Source organism: Tenrec ecaudatus, chromosome 1 (assembly GCF_050624435.1).
Source record: "Tenrec ecaudatus isolate mTenEca1 chromosome 1, mTenEca1.hap1, whole genome shotgun sequence".
In the NCBI taxonomy this organism is placed as follows: Eukaryota; Metazoa; Chordata; class Mammalia; order Afrosoricida; family Tenrecidae; genus Tenrec; species Tenrec ecaudatus.
The window spans coordinates 24,794,890-24,805,040 of record NC_134530.1 but is presented as its reverse complement, the minus strand read 5'-3'; positions in this window follow the sequence as shown (position 1 = coordinate 24,805,040).

The following is a 10,151-nucleotide window of genomic DNA, read 5'->3' as shown; positions in this document are numbered from 1 at the left end:
TTGTGTGTCCTGGCCTCTCACCTGAGAAGGCACCTGATGCTTGCCTACATCCAGGAGCTGGTGGGGTCATAACCCCTCTATGTAGGACCACCCCTTGCTCCCAAACTCTGGCCCACAGCACTGGTAGGCAAAGCACTGGTCTGGTACTGGTTTCTGGGGAGGCGTCGAGCTGGCTGGGAGAGAGGGTGGAAAGTGGGGAGGTGTCTAACCTAGCCCCTCCATCCTGGCCCTAGCAGGAATAGGAGGGTCCCTTTCTAAAACATCCTGAATGAATGAAGAACTCCCTGCAGGACTCTTTCCTCCTCCCAGAGCCACCTCAACCCCCACGAGGCTGCCCCAGGGGCTACAAAGGGCCATGGGCAGTCAGACCATCACTGCCCCTGGGCATCCCCCCACCCCAAGCTGACTCCAGACCCCTCCATGTCCTGGTCTGGGGCACTGTGCACTCTCCAGCTCCAGAGAGACCAAAGGGACAGAGTTTGGAGCAGGATGGCTTCTACCCCAGCTCCGCATTCTGGACAGCACTCTGGGACCCCTGGGCACAGCCTGGCGCCCAGCCTAGGCTGACGCTCCACCTGCCAAGCCCGGGCGCCAGCCGGTCGCTGCTCGTGATCCCCCGCTCAGGGCCCCTCCGCTGCTGGGCTGAGGCCGAGCCTCAGCTGCTGCCAGGGAGGGAGGGAAGGGGGAGGGTCATAAATAACCTGCAGGCTACAGCCCGAGGCAGGGCAGACGGTGACCAGAGCGGCCCCTAGGGAGCAGAGAGCACGTGGAGGCGTCCTGCTGGCCCCAGGGCCCCAAACCCAAGCTCTGCCAGCCTTGACCAGCACTCCTCTGTCCTGACCCCACCCCTGTCCAGGAGTTCCTGCCCACCCACTCTGCATACTGCTAGACCAATCCCTCTTCATTCATTAATCGATCAATCATTTATTGAGCACCAGCTGTGGTGTAATCCCAGGAAGAGCCCCAGGCCCAGAGGTGAGACTGGAAGGTGAGAGAGGGGGAGGCAGCTGCAGAGGGAAGCAGGGGTCCCTGCGACCAACTGTGGAGAGTCAGGAGTTACTGGGGAGCAGAGGGAACCTCTCCCAGGCTCTGGCCACCTGAGCCCCCTGGAGCGTTCTCCTTCCACTAGAAGGCTCAGGCATCTCCAGACCCAGCGGTGCAGGGTCACCACACTCAGGCCAGCTTCTAGAGAGGAGGGGGCACACAGGCCTTGGGCACACTCGCACACGCATGCACTGGCCTGCATAGACACACACACACTGGGATACATGCACGCACACACACACAGAGGCACCCACCACCACTCACAACGACCGTCATTCTCAGAAACACCCATCCACCCACCCACCTCCTGCAATCAAGCTGGTTTGTTCAGCATCTCCCAAATCTGCCTGTCCAGGTCCCCCCCCACACACACACACATACTCACCACAAACACGCTCAGACACGTATGTGTGCTCTCAGAGGTGCTCACAGACACGGATATAATGCCAAACTCTGGGCAACAGTCATGCACCCAGAAGTGAAGTCCAGAGAGTTGCAGACTCTGCTCACAGGGGACGTGGCCCCCCCACATCCCCCCACCCAGACGCTGCTGCCATGTCAGGGCTGGAGTCCCATTGGCAGTGCTGTGGACCAAGGAAGAGTTAACCTAAGAGGTCAGTGGAGCTCTGTTGGATGACCAGTGAGTGACCAGATCCTCCAGGATGACGACTGCCCTTGGCTTCTTGTCAGACAAGCTGGTCTCTGGCCAGTCTGAGTTGGCCTCCAGCCACCATTTCAGGGAACAGGGAAGTGACAGGTCTGCAGAGATGCCAGCTGAGGCTGACACCCCCTGGCCCCCCATGTGTGTATACAGAGTCAGACCCTTTCAGACGCACACTTGGGACCTGGTAGATAGATACCTGCAGGGACATGGCCCTAGGACAATCACCTGCCAGCAGCCCTGGAGCCTGAGCTGGACCCTGCAGGGAGCAGTGGGTACAGAGGTCAGGGCAACTGGGGCCAAGGATGGGCTCCAGCCAGTGGCCGAAACATTGGGTCTTCCTGACCCCCTCACCTGATCCCCCTACCATTCTTAAGACCTTGGTTTCCCAGCTGTAAGACTCTGAGCTCAAAGGCCATGGGGTCCCCGTTTGAGGAGCAAAGGCCAGGTCTCGGGTGAGGCTGGGGCCTGTCAGGATGGGAGGTGGGAACACCAGAGACGGGCCCAGCCTGCTGGAACTGGGGACAGCAACGCCCCCACCTCAGGGTCTGGAGAGGGCCTGGTGCCAAGTCTGATCAGGGAGGCAACCGGGCCTAGTCAAAGAGCCACATGCGGTTCCCTACCGGAGGTCCCAGCCCTGCTGTCCACACCGCTCCCTGCCCCCCACAACTGCCCACCAGCGTCCATCCCTACCCTGGCAATACCCTTGTGTCCTAGCTTCTTAAGGGCCAGGCACAGGTACCTGTTTCATCAGGGAGAGAGAGGGAAGAGCTGTGAGCTTAGAAGGACCAGGAGACTCCACTGGCTGGGGGCCGGGGCTTACTGGTGTCTGCAGAGGGCTGCCCAATGAGAGGCCAGGCTGGGCTCTCCCCCCTCCCACCACCCCCCCCCCCGGACAAATGAGCACATTGTGTGGATGGTGGGTGTTCTTTCTCAGGAGCCTAGTGGGGCAGAGGGCAGGGACAGCCAAAGACCCTCATGGGACATCAATCACGGAGTGGCCTCCAGGCCCTGCAGCCCAAGTGCAAGTGGCTGCTGCCTAGCCCCTGGTGCCTCCCCTGTGCTCACAGTGGGTCAAGGGGAATGTGTGCTCAGGGCCCGGAGGGCAGAACTCAGACTTGGGACCAGACTCAGGGCCTCAAAACAAAGGGAAACAGCAGAGTTGCCTGGCAACAGCATTGGCTCCTGCTGGAGGGAGGGAGGCAGGAGCTCTGGTGCTCAGAGGTACAGGAAGAGGGCTGGAGGCCACCTGCCGGGCATCCCTCTCCAGGCTCTGCAGAGAGCCCCTCGCCCACCACCACACAGGAAGGCCCCAGGGCACCTACAGCTGGCTGTGCATGCACATTCCCTGGTCCCAGTGTGGCCACTGGAAAGGGAGCACAGAGACATGACTCAGAATGGCACTGAGCAATAGGTGGAGAGGACCCAGCAGAGAGGGCACGGAGACCCCACACAGCAGGGAGCACTCTTCCACCTCAGACACCCCCTGCGACCAGCCTCCGGGAACCTCACCAGTAGGCAAGCAGGCAGGAGACTGACTTCAACTCAGACATTCCCCAGGTAAACCCAGTCACCCTGGATCCTCTCCCACAGAACGTGCATCCACACAAAATGTGCAGATCTCCACAGTGCTGTGGGTGCCAGGCATGCCCACACCCAGCAGGGCCCAGCACTGACCCAGCCTACCCTTGGAGGAGGTGGGTCGTCCCAGCCTTCCCACGCTGCCCGCCTCATCCAGGCCACATGGCTTCTTTGTTATGTTGGGGTCTTTAGAGGGAGCAAGTGTAGGTGGGCCCCAGGCTGGTTCTGCTTTCCACTCCAAGTCCGGCCCCTGACTGGCTGAGATCCAGCCTGATCCTCCACAGTCCCCCACAAGGCCTGGACCCCACTGCCCATCCCCTGCCTTTGGGCAGACTGGCGAAGTGTGAGTCCTAGCTGGCTGCCCATGAGTGGGAGGAGGTTTATGTTGGAGAGCATCAGCTAGCCCCCAAGTTCTGCTTCCTGGGCCTGTTTCCTAGAAGGCAAGTGGAATCAGTCTCCTCGATCATACCGACATGTTGTATGGGTGCCAGGGTGACTTTGGTATTGGAATGGACTGATCCTCCCTCAGTGTCGTCTTGTGTCACATGATGCCATGTAGCCACCAATCCATTCACCCATCTACCTACCCACCCATCATCCATCCATCCACCCATCCATCTACTCACCCATCTACCTATCCCACCCATCCATCCCATCTGTCTAACCATCTATTCACCCACTCATCCATCCATCTACTCATCAATCCACCCACTCTTCCATCTACCTACCTATCCGTCCATCCGTTCACCCAAACACTCACCCATTTATCCTTCCACCCATCACCCATCCATCTATCCAACCATCTATCTACCCCATACCATCTGCTCACTCAACCATACCCACCCACCTATCCATCCACCCAGTCACATACCCTTCTGTCTACCACAAATGCATCCTCACCCTGTGTTTGGGGGTGGGTACCAATGGGAAAGGACCGAGGGGGTAAGTAGGAGGCGCTATGAGGAGGGTGTCTGGGCACAGGCCCACAAGTACAGGTAGGCTAACACACAGGAAGGCATCAACTGGATCACCAGGAAGGATCATCCCAAAGTGCTGAGGTCAGAGGAAGACCAGAACAGGGCAGAACGTCAGCATGAAGCAGAAGCTGGCAGGACGGTTGAAGGCCGAGACCTGGATTTGCCCTTCCCAGCTAGGAGCCACCCTGCCAGAGCTCAAGGCCCTCAGTGTCAGGAGCCCCCTCACGCCCTGATCTTCAGAGACACTGGTGTTCAACTGTTTGTATGAGGCAGAACCTCGATTCCACAGGCAGCCGTCTGTCTGTCTGCTAAAGCATGCTGGTGTCTGCACAGGCCTAGGGCGTCAAAGGGGAGACACCACCCTCCTCCATGAAAAGGCTAGAACCACCTTCAATCCAGCTTCATCCAGTTGGCTCCCTCTTCCTCTCCCCTCTCTCAAGGGCCCCCACAGTGCCTGCCCAGTGCCCCACTTCTCGGAGGACCAGCCTCCCTCGTCCTGTGCCCTGGGGCCAAGCCAGAAGCTTGCTGGATAACTTGGGAATGGTGGGGTGGGGTCACTGCCCTGTCACCGGTGTAGTCTAGGTTCGGCCTTGAACTTGGGCTCTGAGGTAGGTTTCACTCTACCCCAGGTCACTCTGAAGGGCACACTCCATGTCATTGTGCCTCCCCCCTCCCACCCCAGGGCTGACAGTACATTAGAGGACACCTTGGCCAGGGCCCCATATTGGGGTCGGTAGATGTATGGAGGGTGGGCGTTGGCTGGTGAACATCGATCGATGGATGGATGGGTGGGTGGGTGAGAGGATGGGTCAGCTCCACCCTAGACCCTTTCTCTTCTGTCTACACTTCTGTGATTTTCTTTCTCTGTAACACCGCTGGCTTGAGCGAGTATGGTCTGTCAGACCTGTCCACTTCTCTGCCCCTGGAACACCTAGCCACCCCCAACCTGCCATCCTGTGATTCCCACACCACCCTCACACCAGCATCTCTCTCTCAGGTGCCCCCCAACATGCTTGCCCACCGGCCCAGGCTGCTCTCACACAGCTCTGCCCCCACGGTACCCCTAGGCTCTGCCCCTGCTGGTGGCACATGAGAGTCATCATCCCGATGGACATAGGCCTGCCTCTGCTCAGAGGCCAATGGCCCGCCCAGAGCCCACGCCCAACACCACTGCCCCGAAGTCACCGGACGCTGTTGGTTCCTGTGGATCTCTGCCTCACATCCCCACCCCACACCCCGCCACTTAGAGAGACAGAAACTTGTCTTTCAGGACTGTGTTGGTGATGGAGGAATATAATCCACGATGGATTCATTATTGGACATTTATTGTGCTGGTATCTTTTTCTGCATCAGTGTGTTTTTCAAAGAAAGTAAAAGGAGAACATTTGGTATTCATAGTCATTGAGCGGTTCTGACTCAAAGCGACCCCATGGGACAGGGCAGAACTCCCCCTGCGGGTTTCCGGCAGAGACTGTCACTCTTTAAGGACCCAGGAGACCTCCTCTGCCTCCCAGAGCTCGGCTGGTCCGGCTGCACTGCTGACCTTGCAGTTCGCAGCCCAAAGCAGTCCAACCCGTGATGCAGCAGGACTCTTACTGGGAGGGGGTCCCAGAGATGCTGGGCCCCACAGGCTGCACCAGCAGGGCCTCACAGCTGCCACCTGCTTCTCAAACCTCAGCAGGGAGTTCCCTCACCTAGAGGCCCCCAGCACCCTGCTCCTGTAAGGGCCCCCGGGGCCTAGGACACCAGTACAGGACCAGGCCCTGTGGCCTCTGCTGGCCACCTAAGGCCCTGTAGCCAGGGACTTGGTCACTCTCAGTTGTGCTGAGCTCAGAGGAGCTAGGAAGTGAGGTGGGGGCCGTTTCGGCTGAGGGAGCGCCCCTAGATTGCTGATATGAGTGCGCCCCGAGGTAGTGCTGGTCCACATACACATAAGCTGAGCTTGGAGGAGGCCTCGGGAAAAGGGGGGTGCTGGCAGCTTTTGAAAATCACCCCTACATTCCTGCCTCTGGGGGCCCCTGCTCCCCTCCCCTGGCTCCCAGGCAAGTCCAGCTGCTCCCACCCACCACCAGCCCTTAGCTACTCTTGCTCCCCCAGGCACTGATGTGGGGGGTGTCATGCTTGCATACATGTGACTACACACACACACCACACATACACACACATCTCTGCCTTAACCTTGGCCCCTAGAAGACCTGTGGGGGTGCCCAGCAGTTGGTAGAAGCAGGCTCTCTCCCTGTGGGGCTGTGGCAGAGGGATGGGGGTGGACACAACCCAGGACAAGCAGATTGCTCACAGGAGAGACTAAGACACTTGGGCCCCTCGGCTCCTCTGAACTACAGGAGGACCCAGGCTGAGTCCCACTGCCAGCCTCCCCCCCCAACCCCCCTGCTGCAGTCCACCCACCCCTCCATAGCAAAGCAGCCTATAAAACACACACCTCACGGGAGACAGCTTTATCTTGTTGATCGGAAGTCTGCCAGCCCAATTTACGAGGGAACATAAGATCTCCAAATCTGAATTTATGCGCCGTAGTATAACGAGGGGTCAATGAGATTAAAAGTGGGCTCAAGAGAGAGCCATCAGGCGCACTGCCAGCAGGCTGGGGGGGTCCCCTCTGGCAGAAGGGGGGAGAGGAGAAGGCTGGGCAAGGGGGGAGAGTCCAGGAAGGGCAAGGGGGGAGAGTCCAGGAAGAGCTGGAGAGGGGGGAGAGGGGCCAGTCAAAGGGAAGGAATGAAGATGGAGGAGAAGACTAAGGACAGGTGGGGAAGGGGGAGGACAGGGTGAAGGTACAGAGGGGTCTGGAGAGAAGGGGTGCATTGGCTTGGGCAGAGGGCCTCCTGGGGCCCAGGAGTCTTCCACAAATCTTGGTCTTGGGGATGAGGCAGTACTGTAGGGGAAGAGGGTGACAGGGCCAAATGCTTCCTTTAAGGACAGAGCGGGACCACCTGAGACAGGCTGACTGGCGAAGGAGCCTGGACCCCCAAACCAGGGACTGTCATCAGTGGGGTCACTTTGGGTAGAGACGAACTCAGGACCGCTGGCCTCCAGCCTCCACACCCACTCCTTCCCTCTGCACCCTGCCGCTCAAGCCTCCCAACCCCTGTCAACGCCCCCTCCCCTGCTCTGAGAAGGTCCTTGGGGGGTGAGGGGTGAGGGGTGAGGCAGGAACTCCTCAGTGTGCAGCTGGGGCCTCTGCCTCGGAATTTATACATCTCACCGAAATGAAGGGGCTGGGCCGGCTCTGACCACAGACTCATTCATCCTCCAGTCGTTAATAATTCCTGCAATAAAGGATCGCTGCTCCGCACGGGGGGCGGGGCCAGCCTTCCCCGGCGCCGGCCGCGGGAGCTGGAAACATAAATTATTAGTTTCTTATCGCTCTGCCCGCCATCGCTCATGCTGCCAGGGTCTGGCAGGAGCCGGCGGCGGCATTGGTGGGAGCCCCCGCCTGCCTGACTCCGCCTCTGTTGGCTAGTAAAGCCTGAGCCCCCCCCCCCTCTCGGACAGGGGGCTGCCCTGGTGGTGGTGAGGGGCAGAGGGTGCTAGGTTCTGCAGCCAGACCAGAGCCTTCCTCCCAGAGCCCCTCTACCTGTGGTTGAAGCCAAACCCCCAGGAGATTGGGGAAGTGAGGCAGCATGGGCCCAGGCTGTGCTAAGCAGAATTACCATCAGGTTGCCCAGCTCTGTGCACCTGTGGTCCTCTGGCTTGGCTCAGAGCATCTATACCTGAGTGTGCACACCAGCAGAGATGGAGCCTTTTGTTCATGTCTTCCTGCAGGTGTGAACTGAACACACACCTGTCCTCAGCCGGGGCTGGCGCCTAGGTCCTGGCTCCAGTTGTTGGGGGGTGGGGTGGGGGAGTGGGTAGAAGCATCAAGTATTAAACAGTCTTCACACAGTTGCCTGATGCCTGGGGCTGCTGGGAAGATGGTGTGTGAGTGTTGTGAGATCCCACCCACCGGCCAAGGGCTGGACCTGGGGCTGTGTCCACACCCACCCCCCTCAGCCTCTGAGGTGACAGGAGGGGGCCAAACGCCAAGGCCGCAGACCCCAGGGTGCTCCAGCTGGAGTGATTATGGCAATTGCAGTAATTACAGGGGTGAGGGCCTCCTGCCAGGCTCCCAGCCTGCCTCCTGCAGCTCCCTGCCCCTCCCCAAAAGCAGAGGACCCTAGAGTGGGGACTCCAGATGACAGCTGTCCAGAGGAGGAGGAGGGAAGCACAGTCTCTCTCAGGACCAGACTTCTCTCAGACTCACCCCCATCTCAGCTCTGCAAGGGAGTGGGTGAGCCCTGCTCGTATGACCTCATGAAAACTTTATGCCTCAATCTGTAAAATGGGAGTGAAAACCAAGACAACAAGGAATACTTACAGAGGGCTGGACATAGGGGGCAGGCCCCAGGCCTGGGGCCAGTGGGTAGGTCTCTGCAGGGGAGACAGATGTGCCACTTAGCTTCAAGCATGGGAAAGTCTTCCCTGATCTACAGGGTCGCTATTAGCCAGAATCCACTCAATGACCAGTTTGGATGTTTACCCCCACTCCTGGTCCTTTGGACATATTATCAGGAGAGACCAGTCCCCAGAGAAGTACATCCTGCTTAGTAAAAGAAAGGGACAGTGAAAAGGAGGCAGGCCCTCGATGAGAGGGACCCACCCAGGGCTTCACCCTAAGAACAATCGTGAGGCTGGTGCAGGCTGGGTGGGGTTTCAGGCTGTTGCACTACTAACAACTGCCACCAGGAGAAGCCCAAGTGGGCTTTATAACCACAAGGTGAGCAGTTCAAAACCACCAGCCACTCCTTAGGAGAAAGATGAGGCTGTCTACGCCAGTAAATAGTTAGAGTCTCAGAAACCTATAGGGGCAGTTGTGCCCCGTGCTATAGGGTGACTATGAGTCGGCATCAACTCGATGGCAGTGAGTTTGTGTTTGTTTTTAATGTCATCATGGAGCGACAGACTGGAACATGGGAGCTTGCAGGCTTGAAGGGACACTTCCTGGGCCTAGGACAGAGCGCCCACAGGATCAGAGGGGACAGTGGCAGAGAGCAGGCGGGGCTATGAACAGGGTTTGCTCCTAAAGCCAGGGTGGAAAACTTAGTGCGCTGGAAACAGCACCCACAGAGGGGCCTGCTGCAGGGTGGGACCAAGCTGGCCTGGATGAAGCACTGCTCTGGCCTGCCTCCTCAAACCCAAACCGAACTAAGCCATCCTGTCAACCCAAACACACTGCAACCCTACAGAACAGAGTGGGGCTCCCCCTGGGGGTACCAAGGCTATAAATCTCCTCTTCCTCCCCAGGAGCCACTGGTAGGTTTGAAATTCAGGCCTTGCAGTTCAGAGCCCCCTGGGCCACTGGAGCCCTTCCTTGGCCCCAACAGGGGGCAGACCCGGCATTGTGTTTTCTTAGTGGGCCATGGGCCCCCTGGGTCAGTCTGGCCCCTGCTGTCCACTCCCAGCGAGTGTGCAGGCTGCCTGTGGTTTTTCTGTGGGGACCAGGAGGGCAGGGAGGGAGGGTGCCCACCACAGGATGTTAGTGATAAGTGTTCCATGCTGGGAGCAGCAGTCAAGATCTGGGAGAGGAGGCAAACCTCCTTGGGGGACTTGGCGGGGGGGCTTGTCCCCATGGGGGCCACCTCTGGAAGAGGTGATTTCTAACCTGGGAAGGCCCCAGATGAGCAAGGCTTGTTTTCCAGCTTGGGAGTGAACCTCTGGCTGGGCTGACACCACCTTGCCCTTCAAAGCCCCTGTGGGCATATGTGTTGTCCACCTGGGTACACATCTGCTGGAGTTTGGGACAGGTGTTGCTGACAAGGGGGAGGGACTCTGTGGCTGGCTTTGGACTGGAGGAGCAGTATGGGACTGGTATGGGATGGACCGACCTCTGACCT